We start from the raw sequence: 14848 nt of genomic DNA, 5'->3' as shown, positions 1-14848 counted from the left end.
CAGCTTCCCACTAGCTCTTAAGGATTTCCTGTTTTTCAGTGATTTATATGTGAAATTCCTAGAGGAGGGTAGGCCACACAAAGATCCCCAAGCTATAGGCCGACATAAAAGCCTTGTGACATTGTTAGAAAAACACCACACAACGTGCCAAAAAATTGCCGGGTAGGCATGAGGGAGAAAGGGATTCCCTCAGGAGGGTGCTGAGCACAAGGCTGGAGCACATGGGGAGAGCGGGGGACTGTAGTGCCGTGTCTTCCCCTCTCCCACGTGAAACCAGTCCCATGCCGTGCCACCCCGCAGTCTGCGGGGTGCTCCCCCGGGCACTCGGTGGGAGGCTGCCGGGGGTGCGGGAGAGGCAGCGCTGGTGGGCCAGCTCACCCTGGGAACTGCGGGGTCCACCATAGCTTAAAGTCTGTGACTCAGGAGATGCTGATTTTGCTTTACAGCTTTCTGTAACTCCAGTCATCTCTGTCCCAAACCGGAGAGGACCTCATTTCCTGCTCAGCGCTGTGCCAACCACAAGGTCTTTTCATAAGGCTGCCAGGGGTGCCTGGCTGCGGGAAGGACAGTCAGTGTTTGTCACCAGGGAATGAGCTGGCATCATAGCTCTAATCTGAGTCAACAACCTGGCTAGCCCTGAGCATGACTTCATAAATCATGGTATCTAATTGAAAGGCACATACTTATATATACAGGGTTGTTCAAAAAGAAAGCAAAAAAATAAAATAAAATTCAACGAACACTTCTTTTCTTCCCACTAGACTATTAATCAGTCACCTGATTGTTTCAATTTACATTATTTCATGCAGAGAAAAAAGAGAAAGCATAAAAACATCTTGTATAGCCATAACAAAAACACAAATGAAAAAAATTCATCTCCTAATGAGAGGCTTAGCCTTTTTCTAACACATCCTTAATAATAGTAAAACAATCTTTAAGTGTTTTTAATTTAAGTTGTTTTCATGTTTAATTCACTATTGTTAAATAATATTATCATACGTCTATGTATCTATTTAGCATTGAGGTATATGATATTTCAAAGCAATTGAATCAATTTTGAAAGGAAGAAGACTCCTGTACCATGCCTACATTCACTTTTTTTTAATGTTAGTTAACACACACACACTGGACTGCCTTTTTCTCATCCTTCCAGCAGAAATGAAAAATAAATCTGGAACAAGAGATCAGTTATGTTCTTTTTGCTTCCTACACCCCAACCTCCTGCTTTATTTTTGTATCCATAGGGTCTGTGTCATCTCCTCCCGTGAGAGGCAACTCAGCAGCCCGGTCCCCTCTGCCATCTCAGCACTGCCAGTGGAAAAGCCCAGGAGGAGCAGAGCAGTGGCTGTGCAGCAATTTGAATATCCATATTTAACTCTTCAAACAACAGAAGATACTTCAGAACCATGTGTGAGACAAAATGCCATTAAAGTTTCAATCATTAAACCTCTGTTTAGCTGTACTCCAGAAATGAGCAGTTCATAACAAGCAGGGAATACTGATTGACAGTTTGCCATCAGGAGCCCTTAAGTAGGATTTTTCCAGCTATAATGCAGTGTACTCTTCAGTGCTCCCTTTTGCAAGATGCTATTTCAAGTAGAGCAGCATAAGGAAAATTTACATAAAAGCTTTGTATGTAATATGTGATTGCTCTGAAATTAAGAAGCACCAGTTTTCCCCTTATTGTTTTGGAAATGAAGAGTGCACTTTGTTTTCTTGTTTACTTAGCACGCTCTGTGATCCCTTGATGTGTTTCAAGTGTTTTCTGTCAGCATCACGAGACCTTGCTTACCTGCTGAATTTTATGTGTGAAGTGATAAGTGTTCAAAGTGCCTGAAAAAACCAGCACTAACGATGTCTGACAACTTTTGGGGTTTTTTTTTTTGCTTTTTCCTCTTAAATAATATTTCATGGTACATTAAATAGGTTATGCAGTCTCTTCTGAGAGACCAAAGCAATGTATTGCTGCATACTTAATGTTTCACCAAGCAGATAGTTTTTAAAAGGAAAAAAGATGAAGGCAGCATAGAATCTTTTCCCTGAGCCTTTTCTCAGCTTCATCTCAATTCAATAAGGAATGGTAGTAATTTGGAGAAAGATAAAGAAAGAAAAATAAATATTATTTCACAATAAACCTCTTAGTGTGTCACTTGTGATCACTGGCAGATACTAGAAATGCTTCTCATTAAATCCACTGAGCATTATTTTTTCAGAAGTTGAAATGTTTTTAGCCAAACTGTTTTCTCGATGTTCACATCGGATGTACCAGTTAGAGCCCGAGCAGCCCAAGAGAGAAGCAAACAATTAAAACTTTTATGTATTTGATTTTTGATAGACATCCCTGAGAGGTAGGTTTTAACTTTTTCTTTTTCTTCTTAATTTTTCGTCTTTTTTTTTTTTTTTTTTCAGTAAGAAGGATAAGCTTGGAGTGCCCAGTCACCGTGGTAACTGCCAGAAAAATTCTCCTGAAGTTTGAAGAGGTCAGCTAACGGGGTCAACAACTCTGGCCTCTCTCTGAGCTGGGCCTGCCAGGCTCCATCCTGTGGTTGGGGTGTTAGCGCAGGCTGAGCCCTGGGAGGTGGACCATTCCAGCTCTGATATAAATTTTTTGAGTCAGTTCACGGCCTGGACTCTCCAGGTGGCCTCCAAAATCGATTGTGACCTTGTGACCCTGTCTAACGGAGGCATAGCATCCAACCTAAGTAAGGATTTAGCCAGGAACGACAGCTTTCCACTGAGTGTTATTGGGGACAGTACAAACAATTTGGGAAGCAAGGAGGTAGGTATGAGGAGTAGAGGTCATTAAAAGCATATTAAAAAACAATTTAAAAAATCCTTTTTAGTTGAAAGTTTTTATTTGCAGTAACTATTCCTTAAATAAACCCTTTTGATAACTATTTTTTCCTTCCATAACAACATTGTATCAAGTACTTCAGTGCATTAATACATGAAATACCATCACTTTGATTATCCTAAACCAAACTAACATTTTATCTACCTCTGGATTTTGAACTTGTAAATGAAGCTGACTGACACGTGTTAACCTAGATGTCTGTGAAGTGTTTTTTTCCTTAATATCATACAAACTACGAGACTGCTTGTTAAAGGGGGCTATTTATTTTAGGTAGTAATTTCCCTAATATACACATTCTTTTTAGATTCAAAAGTCTCTTATGCCCTGTAATCTATTTTTAAACTGGGAAATTAGGTAACATTCAGAATAGTGTGGAATGAAAGTGTGAGAGTTTCACAGAGTTTTCCTTTGCTGGTTTGCAGTACAAATAGAAAAGCCACAAAACTGATTATGTATTTTTATAGGAAAAAATTTGATCATGCTAAGATCGTATTCATCGATAATATGATATTTTTTTCCTTTAAGATTTTAAGCAACAAACTATGTGGGGGAGGGAGAGGCTGTTGCAGCGTTTTCTTATTGAATCTAGAAACTTGCCCTTCTGAGCAAGTGGATTTGCTCTTTGGTTTTATTCCCACCGCTACAAAACCTCGTGCATTGCTCACGTGAGTAATTGGTAGTTGTCAGGTGAGTAAGTGGAACTACACTGAGGAACAAAGTCCAGTCTCTGAGCTGGAAAGTGCTATCAGATTTTAAGTGACTTTAAAACTGCTCTGAAGGAAGAAAATTGCTTTAATATTTGTTCCCAGTCTTAGAAAAATTGTGCAGTGAGAACCTTGCCCAAACACTTTCTGTGCTTGGCAGGGCATGGCTCTGACATCTTTCTTCCCAGCCCCTTCCCAGTCGAGAAGTTCCCCTGAGGCTGGAGGACCTGCACAGAGACAGGGCCATAAAATACAGTTCTGGAAGAGCATCTGAGCTGTGCTAAACGTCATTGTACTGCTGAGAAGTCCCACAGGTCACAACAGCAAGAATATCTAACTTTTACTTGCAGTAACACCTTACTCTGCAGAAAGTCCCCCAAAATCCATGGATATCTGTTGGCCAAGGTCCTGCCTCTTATAGAGTCATCATAATCTGCTCCAGTGGGAGCAGGTTTGAAGACCAGAAGGAGTAAGAAATGGGGCTGAATTTTGCCATAAAATAATTTAAGGCCCACACTTGAACATTCAGATATCCACAGTGACACTGCTTGATTCTATCCTGAATATGAATAATAGTTTGGGTTTGGTGGTGATTTTTTAACAGAGCTCTGCTGAAAAGAATTTATTCCCATTAGGAAGTGTCTTGATGCAGGGGAGTGCCTTCTGTGATTGAGTTTGGGAGGATGGAGCCTACAGCCCTTGGTGAGAACCAGAATATTTGCTTGTTTTTCAGAAAAAAAAATTAAAATAGGACTGTGAATAGCTGGAAGGTGAATCTTCAATATTTTCAAAAGCATTTGTGGAATTTTTAACAGATTTAAAAAAAATATATACTTACATCTGCTCTGTAATATCAGCACTCAGGGACCAAGCTCAACTTGAAAAACAAGGGATCACTTCTGAAAACAGGTAGAACTATTCCACTGGAACTTTTGGACCAGAATTGCCCCAAATTTGCCCTAAAGCCTCCAGCTTGGAATGAGGAATTGTTAGCAGAGGGAACAACAAGGAGATCTCAAGAGCTTGGACTTGCTGCAAATTCTTTAGCTTTGACTTCTGTAGATCCTATTGAATTTATAATCGGCTGCAAATCTACAAATGTCACTTGGAACGGGTCCTGGTCTCGCATGTTTTGTACCTCTTCACATTGCTCAGTTCATCCACATCCAAGGATGTGGAGTGCCTAGAGGTGCCTATGTTAGCAGTAGCTGCAGTGGGACAATTCTTCTTCTTCCCCATCAGTGCAGTGAAGTGCTCAGTCAGCTTCATTTGGGTTCTTGGTAAACTCTCTGAAGTGCAGGCTCTTTGGGTTTCAACAGAGGGATGTCTGTGAATGGGCTTAGTGCAGTGTTAGAGGTAAAACAACAGAATCACCAAAGTCTGTGGTGGTTCCCAGTCCCTGCCCTATGGACCACAGATGATCCATGAGGCCTTTGCAAATTCACTGCAGCTGGTCTGTGGAATTGTTTTACAAAGTAATGTTCATAGTCTTCAATTAAAATTTTTATGAGAAGAATATGTGGCTGTCTGCAAGAAAATCGGAGTTCTGAGGGTAATCTGCTACCTGAAAGCTCAGAGGATGTTTGCTCTACAGGAATATGTCACAGCCCACAGGCCACGAGGTGTTAGGAGGTATTTTGTTAATGTTTTCAAATTAAACACATGCCCAGTTAAATGAATATATTACCCATGCAAACAAACAAAGCAGCAAAAAAATCCACTTCAAAATAAAACAAAGAAAATAAAAGTAATAAATGGACACTGAAGCCTCAGCCTAGTTTGTGTTTGCTCCAAACCCCACATTCTCAGTGCCCTGCAGAGACAGAGAAGCTCTGCTTTAGAGAGCAGCATGTTGCCACAGCCTGGATCAGGGCTGGCAAAGGTCTCTGGGTTCTGGAGGAAGCAGGGAGAGCAGATGAGCACCGGGACTTAGAGGTGTGCTGACAAAAGGTCCTAAACAAGTGCTGTGCTTCCGTCTGCTTTTACTTCTTCCTCTCTGCCTTGAGAGTGTGTGGCTGGTGTCCAGAGGAAAAGTCAAACTAATTCTGATGCTTTTTCCTATTCTGGGTGCACTAATTCAGAGAAAACACTTATGGCAGCCTTTGTGGAAAGGTTACAATATAGGTTGATACTTTAGGAACTATAGGAAGTTCTTAATCCTTCCCTGCCTATGGGGTTGTCCTTTCTAGACCTGCTCTTGTCTCATCTTTTATAAGGATGTTTCCTTATGTTAAGGTTCCAAGAGCAACCAGACTTTGCCATTGTTCACAGCTATTTCTGTTTGTGGCTTAATGCACATCTAGTATTCTGTTTATGCTTTCACTGCTCTCCTACACAGCAGACTGTACCTACACACCAGCTTAGGTGACATCACTCTCAAAGCATTCATTTCTGTGGTTCTTTTTTTCTCCCTGATTAGTCTGTGCATCTTGATTTTGCATTAGCCTAGTTTATTACAGGTAACATGATAAAGTACATGGAACTTTATGCATTTAGTTGGTCATTTCATGGTCAGTTCTTGTTTGATAAACTTGCTTATAAAAAAGCTTTTAGGTGTTTTTTTTATAAAAACAAAACCCCTCTTACTACATAAGAAGAAGGAATTCAGCCATGAGCAGAAAAAACTGAAACATAGATAATTTTGAATGTATAAAATTTAGCTTGATGTTAACAGGGGTTTAATTACTGGATTTTTTTTTTTTATTGCTATTGCTATTCATAAAGACATCCATTGTTTTCTGCTTTGATTTATGTCCAGATCAGCCCCCTTCAGAACCCCATTTCTGGCAATCTCAGCAACATGTGGGGGCCTGGCAGCTTCTGCAGACATTGCCATCTTCTCTCACTGCTCCTTCTTCTGTGCTGTTCCACCAGCTCCACATCCTGTCATTCCTCAGGAGCCCTTAATGATGATGGCCTTTCCTCCATCATCTGCTCCATGGCCCTTCCAGAACCAGGGGATTTTGTCAAAGTTTTCAAACCAGTTTAGAAATCGATACTGAAATAAAGGCAGGTGATGTGGCGGTAGGATGATGTTGTGTTACTGCCTTCCTGTCCTGCATGGGAAGATAACAGACCTTCTCCAGCACTCAGCTCTATGGCCATACAATGAGAATAATAATAACACCATCTTTGCAAAGTGCTTTTATATCTGAAAGATTTGATGCAAATTAAAAGCTACATAGGTTTTGTCAAACCTAACTTTACCCAGCACTTCACCTTCTCCACTGCCCTCTCAGCTGCTCAAGATTTGCCAATAAGCCTTTTAGAGTCATTGCTTTTGCATCATACCTTGCAAAAAATTACATTTGGGCTTTTAAGCTACCCTTGTCTCATAACATACATAGCAGCCCTAATATATCCTTTTCCCACATGCATCCTAGCTTTCCTAAAAAAACCACTCCAACGCTGAACAAACTACAAACAGCCTGATGATGCAGGGTGTGGAGAGCCCTGCAACCTTTGTGTGCTCAAGGCACAGCTTTATCCCAGCCATCAGTGGGACAGTACACATGGAAATGTGTGATCTATTCCTTCCCGAGCCCCAGTGATGCCTTGCTTTGCAGTTCCTCTCGCTGGTGAGTCGCTCTTGTAATTTCCAGTTATGTAACCCATCTCGTTTTGTGCATATGTGAATTTAACAGCTGTCAGTGTCAGCAGCGCCTGGGAGGGGTGTGTGTCTTTTTTTTTTTTTTTTTTTTTTTTTTTGGCAAGCTGGCATTACTCATCAGTCTCATGGTAGTTTTGTTTGAAAAATGCTTGTGTTAGAAAAAGTGGATTTATCAGCTCAGCACTGTACGGTGCTAGCATGCAGCTCAACAAAAGACAAGTGCTCATTTCAGTAACGCTTGCAGCATTTCATGGGGCCCCCAAATAGGCTGAACAAGGCTTCTCTGGCAACTAACCCCAAGTACAGTGGGAAACTATTAAAGTGGCAGTGTCACTGCTCGGAAAAGGGATTTGGTTTTCTTCTATCATTTATTGATGCAGTTGTTTGTTGTTTTCTTTTTTTTTAAATTAAAGACTGTGAACTGCATTAGAAATCTCCCTGAATATTGGAGGAAAAAGAGACCTTACTGAAAATTTGTGGTCCTAGAAGTGATTTTTTTCTCTCATGCTTTTTTGGAGTGTAGATCAAACTGTCAGTCTGCCCTTCCCAAAGTGGATCTGTTTTATGGGGAAAAATAAGATACTTGCAGCTTTTCAAGTAATACTATAAAGTCAGTGGTGCTGCAGCCTTTCAGGGAGAATTCATTCTCTGTTCAAATCAGTTTATTTTCAGAATGATTTGCTGCACTTACACTTTCTTTTGTAGCTGCTTTTCCAGAATGCAAATACAACCTGGAGAGTTTTCTGTATTTAATCGAATGTGTCACGTGGTTAAAATCATGTTTTAAAATCAGCATTACATACTGCAACAGTGTCAAACCCTTTGTTCACATTTATTTAAAACAAATGTATTTTTCAGTATTTATTTATTTATTCTCTATGTTTACACTTCACACAGATGGTAAAGATAAACCAGTGGGTTTAATTTTTGCTGAAAAATTGCCTTTTACATTTTTAGGTTCTCATATCCTGGCAAGATGCTACAAACCCCATGCGACAAAGATCAGAGGGAAATACTTGTTTGAAGAAACCTCTGTCATTAGCTGTGCTGTAAGTTTTATGAAAGGTTCAATTTCATAAAATGCAAATTCTGGATTAATTGTTCCTCTGCAAGCCTTAATGGTCTCTGAGCTGCATAGTTAATCTACTATCTGCCTTTACTCATGCATCCAGCAGAAGTTAGAGCTGAGTAGAACACATCTTCACACATCAGTTACATCTATTTTAACTTTTCTTTTAACAATTACCTGTGAGTGTTTACCATAACTTGCATCCAGGCAAATGGATTTGGACTTGCACACTCTTAAGGCTGCACAACAGCCAAGCACGTCCCCCCTTGGGACACCCACCCACAAAAACCTTTCCGTGGGTTCACCTCCCGTGTGTGGATGTGCTCCAGATGCAGCCGTGGCTAGGTGGGCGGAAGGGGTGGATGCAATTCCTGTGTCATCTGCTGTTTCTCCTTGGAGAGAGGTGGCTACAGGGAACTGTCTGCTTTCCGCAGGGACAGAGGGCTGTGGTTGTCAGCTCCTCAGAGTTGTAGAGGCCAGAAGCCTAAAAGCACTGCAGCATCGTTGTGCCTGCACACACACCATGCACCCCTGTAGCTGCAGTGTCCTGCAGTGCCCTGCAGCATCCCATGGGCATGCACGAAGCAGCCACCTCTGGATGCCAGGAGCTCACTGTGACCAACCCCCTGCCTGTGAAACACAGGTGAGCACAACACTGAGGTAACAGGTAAGATATTTGCATTCAGTGGGGTACTCAGAAAACCAGGTACTTGCTGCAGTGTTTCTGTAGTGTGGACAAATCGGAGACCCTGGGTCTTTAGTCAGACCAGGCACGGGTCAGGGACTGAAATATTTGTCCCACACCTACCGCAGCAAAGTTGTGGTTGTTGACTTGAGTGATAGGGGAGTAGAGGACTGGGATGTCTCAGCCCAAACTCCTTTAAGCTTTGGCTTGATGGGTGAGGTCTTGAACACAGCCAGAGCCTACGACATTAAAGGCTTTATAAAAGCAACAGTGCCAGTTTAAAAGCAACCTCCCACATTACCAGCAGCCCCAGCAGGTGTAACGTGATCCAGGTAGCCCAAGCCAGGGAGTAAACAAACTGCTGCTTTCTGAATGAGCTGCACCAGAGAAATGCTTCTAACTGGGAGTTACAGTGGCTGTTTGCACTAAGTGAGCTGTGTAAATGAACAGGCTCCTATGATTCTAATTCTGTGAAAATGAATGGGCTCCTATGATTCTAATTCCTATTCCACACAGGTTTCCCCCTCTACACCCAAAATGAAGTAGGCAAAAAACCATAGGGAAAAATTTCCCTGATAAACTTGTAAGGTTTAGTGGGATTGGGCCTGATCTAGCTGCTTGAACTTCGGTGGGGTCTGTTGCTGGGTTTCTTTAAGCTAAAGAAAACAATCCTGCTGCTTCCAAACTGCCAAGTCAGTCAGAGGAATTTAATATTGTCCCCAAAGAAGCTGCTTTGCTGCTCTTCTGTTAGTTTCCCAGTTCCATTTCCAGTAAGCAGCATTAACTTAGGGGCTTTTTAGTTGGCTATTTTTTTCTCCTTCAGTTCCAGCTCTTAAACCTTCAGAGAGCCTTGCTGTGCAGACCAGCTGAACAGAGGCTGAATGTACCATTTTAGATCCTCTCAGTGTTACTGCCTGGCTCCCTGACTGGAGAAGTGCATAAAAGCAAAGAAGGTGCATCTGTCCAAGTAGAGCCTAGACCCTGACAAGTCCCATGGGCTTGGCAGGCTCTAAGACTCACTGTGGAGTCCTTGGAATGTGCAGACTCTGGGTACACCACACTGAGGACCCAGCAGCCCAGCTCTGCTCCAGTGTTTCTGACTCCCAGTCAGGGTCCCATCCTGCCCCAGAGAGCCTCTCTCCCCTCCCCTGCCCACACTCCACTTATTCATGAGTTATGATAACATATAAGCAGCTTAGAGAATTCTTATCGGAGTAAGTTGAACACAATGCAACATTTAACTCTTAATGACAGCCACCTCTGACTGTGAGTGACATATTATAAATTATGTTTGAACTGGATTTTTTTTGTCTTCAGAGGCAGATATTCCCTCTGCCACCCAGTCGGCCCTGTAACGTTGCACTTGTGGCCTTAATCCCACTTGGATGTGTGCCCTGCTGCCTCCACTTTCCGTCACTTGGGTACTTTAGTATTCTTGAACAAGTGAACAATCTTTGTTTCTGTACCTTATTAGGCCAAAGACCATAGCAGCGAGCGATGGCATCAGCAGGCCCTGCAGGCAGGATTCTCTGCAGACACAGCCAACCTCCAACAAACCCCTTTTTATCCTCCTGTTTCTAGGAAGAATTATGATGGTGGTGCCCTGCTGTTGATCAGTCAAATCTGTGGTAGGCCTAGAGATAAGTCCTGTAAGTGTGGTGTACTGTAAAACAGCGGCTCCCATTCATTAGTAGCTTGTGTGTAATAAACCACCCAAAGGAGGGGGGTGGGGAGGGAGAGGGACGAGCAGCTGCAGTGTGCAGGAACAAACAACACAACTCATTCTTGGGAGCCAAAACTTTCTAATTTGCTGCTGGGCTGCTGGGAGCACTCAAATTCTTTCTGATAATACGCTCGTGCCCTCAGTGTCTCTCCCGGCATTTCCCAAGTCCTGCTCTCTTGAGGTCCCTGAGTCTGGGATAGTTTCACTTTGAACCCAAAACACAGAGGGGAGCTGAGCAGGGAGGAGGGGAACACATCAGTGCCCAGTGTTTGCAGACTCCGGCATAAGAAAGCCGTGGACTCCCAATCATTCTGCTGGGAATGGCTGGTGCATGGATCTGCTTGTGCAGTGAGTAAACAAAGCATCACATGGGCTGCAGAGCAAGCAGCAGACAGGGAGCAAACCCAGGGCTCTCTGGGCATGCAGGGGGACAGAGTGTCTCGGATGCGTTACTGATTTAGAGCCTGCTGGAATATTTAGGAACCTTTATCTCCCAAGAGGTAAAAACCTCAAACAAACCTCAAATGAGTAATAGCTGAAAAATTATTTGGCTTAATCCATTCTAGTTTTTTTCATAAGTTCTGGTAAGTCTTTATAGCTTGTAGGCATGTGAATTTAAATGGAGTCTGGTAAATATAATGTAAGATGTTGCATGTGTTGAGACATCGGCAGTTCCTAATATTTGCATAGCTGTGAACACATTGGTGCTTTTGGATCTCAGCCTTGGACCTTCCAACTGCCTGTGGAACATTTCAGACCAGGATGTGAAATTATTGAGTGTTGCACAACTGCTCTCATAGACCAGGCCTTTGTGCTGATGTTTGTATTATCACAGGAAAATGAAATTATTTTCAGATAGCTGCTGCTCTGGAGGAGTGCTGTACCCTCACAGGAGATGACAGTGACTGCTTTTTCACAAGGATGTACCAGGCTGTGACAGTGCTCTCCTAACATTTGTATAGACAAGAGCTATTTTAATGACAAATTCAGGCTTGGACCAAAATGCAAGCACTCTTTATGTAGACAAGGCAAAATCACAGATTTGAGGTTTTCCACTTTCCTGGAGGAGATCCATCTCCCTCCTCTCTGGGAAGAGCTGTGCTGTGAGTTTTAAGCTCTGAAGTGAGGGGGGCTTCTGCCAGACTGCTGCTTGGTAAAGTTACCCAGTGGGCTGAGATGAAAAGTCCCTGCAGAGCATCCACAAAACAGTGTTAATTAAACCTGGGCACAAAACGTTTTTTTTTTCATCTTCTGAAAGTTCAGCTAGTACCGTTTAGGTAGTTCTGATTGTGGCATTTGGGCATTTTTAACAAAGTCAAAGTAATTGGACATTTTGATTTTCCTTCCCCAGGCTGAGGTAGGTAGGTAGGAAAGTTGATAGCTTTATAACCAAAATTGGCTGCTCACTGCCCATTCCCAGCACAGAGCCTGACTTCACTATGCTGTTTCCAGGATTTTCAATTAGAATTGCAACAAGGAGCATTTTATGGGAGTCTCTCCATGACTTTTCAAAGAAAATTGCAAAGGTAACACCTCTGGTAATTGCTGCACTGTGTAAGTAGACGAGAGAACCATCAATTGGAAAACTCCAGCACTGCTCAGACTGGCCTGCTCCCGGATCACTGGCAGCACGCAGCAGGTACCTACCTGTGGTCCTGGTGTCAGCAGGTTTGAAGTTATAGATGAGACCAGCAAATTGAGTGAATGTTCTGGGTAGCTATGAAATCAGGGGGTGGAGGGGTTTTTTTGGAGGGTTTGAGCCCCGTCTCCAGCACAAGCAAAGCCATGTAATCCTTTCTTTTGCAATTAGAACTGAAAAATAGCCCCGGGCCAGGGCACTTGCACAAGGAGCAATTAGAGGAGCTAGACACTGGGAAAGGCTAAAAATAGTAAATAATCTGCCTCCACAGAAATACGTTGAATCATTAGAAAAGGACATTTTATGAATTTCCTGGGAATCACTTAGTGCTTTATAATGTTCACTGTGCTCTGCCCGAAGGTGCTATATTCCAACTGCTGTTTGGCAGAGGTAAACATGAGTAACATGACTCTCTTCTTACACTTGAGACACTGAAAAAACCTGAGTAAGTCCTGAGATTTTCATACCTAACGAATTGAAACTGGGGGAAATGAATGGATTCATATTTAACTGAGAAAAAATATGCCCTACTGCTCTTTTAAGAGAAAAAGTCTAATAGTTTGGGGGTAAAAAGGACATATTTTTAGTTATTTAATGGCTCAGCCCAGTTTTCTTTTAAAAATAATGTATGAATCAATGATATTCATCCATTAGCTGAATCCAAACTATTATAAAACTCTGCTTATAGAAAGTATATTATTTGAAAAAAAGGATGACAACTGCTGACTTATTTTGCAGCACTCCTGAGCTGGTTGAAATATATGAACAAAAAAACATAACCACAGCTGAATATTTTTAGTCCTTTGCAGGGACTACACATGTTGCTATTTAATTAAGAATGCCTTGAAAAGGTTGATTTGACTGTTTCTGATTAAGCTTCTGATGCAGGCTTTAAAAATGTAACAAAACTCAGACCTGAGGCTTGCAGGCAACAGTCCCAGAATCAGCTGCTTGCTAATATGTGTAAGAAAGGGGTTGCAGGTTGCTACAATGGTTTTGGGGTTTTTTTGCTGATAACTTGTGTAATACTGTTTGAAAAATGCTGTAAACATTAAACCACTTTCTGTTCTGTCTTCTTTATTTACAGGAGATAATTCAGGAGGACAAAAAAACCTGTGTAAAATGAAACAGCAAATTGTGAGCATCTGTGTGCACACCCGTGTTTGTCCTTGTAGCACTGCTGGCACGCTGGCTCTCAGGAGGAGTTTCAGTGACAGATGACAATGTAACTCTCAGTGCCTGTCCCTCTGCTTCTGTGTGGGGCCTCCTGTTTATTCCCTGAGCTGCTCATCCCCATCCCAAGCAAGCGCAACGCGCTGCTGCACTGTCAGCACCTCACCAGCCTCGTGACAGGGATGCAATGCTGGCATTCCGGGAGCTCTTTCCCCACTGCTAACCTGGAGCAGCAGCAATTTTGGTGGAGCAGGGTTCTCGGGGCGTGGAATGGCAGCAGGAGGCACCGCTGCTCCTGGAGCTCCTGCAGGAGCTGAGCACCCCAAGGGTCTCTGCAGGAGTTAATCCATGTCTGTGCTGGGCATCCAAACAGGGGGTGCTTGCTCACCCAGCTGCTGGGCGTGGGGTGACTGGGGCTGGGGAGCGCAGCTCTGGGTGCTGGAATTGCCGAGATCCAGCCCATCCCTTCGGCCCCGCGCGTCGCCCGGCCTGTGGGAAACCGCACAAAGTTTCTCCTAAACGTGAATTTAAAACGCTTTCAGGCTTGACAGCCTCCTTTCAAATAAAAACATTTATGTTGAGCAAAAGGCATGTTTGCCTCTAAAAATAAATGGAATTATAGTTCTAAGATCTGACTTAATCCTGAAGTTCTTAGACTGCACAGTAAGTAGAAAAGAAAGAGGATTGCTTGGAAGAGCAGGGGTGTTAGCAGGATCAGCCTCCATCTTACATCTTCTTGCTCATTTTCCTTCTGGCATTTAATATACCTTTCTCAGAAGTACCACTGGCTGTTTATAACAAAGGCAAAGTAACTTCACATCTATTACCTAATTGAAAATAATGAAGGACGGTACAGAGAGTGCCCATCCAGCTCTCCTGCTGGAAAAATTGAGGATTGCTAAACAAACAAAAAATGCTGTTCCTCCAAATGTATTCTTATACTAAAATCATGTCCTTTTGAAATTAATTTCAGGACTTTTCTCAAATGCATTGTAATTATTTGTTCTTTTTCTACACCGTTTTCTTTGTGAAAATGTATTTAAAATCTGCATTGAGGTTTCGAAGGGTCTGAGGGAAGATGTTTACAGAATGATGATGCCATTTGCATTTGTTATATTTCTGAAAATGCAATTTCTAATCAGACAATATTAAAGTACTTTTGTATTATTTTTTGTGTGGTTTCGTGACATTTGTGTATTTCCAGCACTGATTTTGGCACCCATGGAGCCAGGCTAATTAGGAAAGCAGGATGATAAATTTTATTGTTCTTCCATCCAAGTCAATCTGTTCTATAACCCCACCTCTGGTCTTGTTACTCTCTGAATTCAAAGACTTGGACTTTTTTTTCTGCTGAAGCCCTGAAGTACCTGTATTCCAGTTGGGAAATTTCA

General features: G+C 42.4%; 1 long non-coding RNA gene across 2 annotated transcripts in view; it reads left to right on the top strand.

The window, feature by feature from the left end:
- Positions 1 to 14624, top strand: part of LOC116448951 — a 34460-nt gene extending 19836 nt beyond the window's left edge. For both annotated transcript variants that reach the window (XR_004242170.1, XR_004242169.1), the window contains exons 2-7: positions 1245 to 1410; positions 2410 to 2779; positions 4194 to 7136; positions 8126 to 8217; positions 8672 to 8880; positions 10504 to 14624. This is a non-coding gene — a long non-coding RNA (uncharacterized LOC116448951). The remainder of the gene's footprint in view (positions 1 to 1244; positions 1411 to 2409; positions 2780 to 4193; positions 7137 to 8125; positions 8218 to 8671; positions 8881 to 10503) is intronic.
- The last annotated feature ends 224 nt before the right edge of the window (positions 14625 to 14848 follow it).

The sequence above is a fragment of the Corvus moneduloides genome, chromosome 10 (assembly GCF_009650955.1).
Source record: "Corvus moneduloides isolate bCorMon1 chromosome 10, bCorMon1.pri, whole genome shotgun sequence".
In the NCBI taxonomy this organism is placed as follows: Eukaryota; Metazoa; Chordata; class Aves; order Passeriformes; family Corvidae; genus Corvus; species Corvus moneduloides.
Note: the sequence above shows the minus strand (reverse complement) of the source record. Positions and strands in the feature narration are given on the sequence as shown.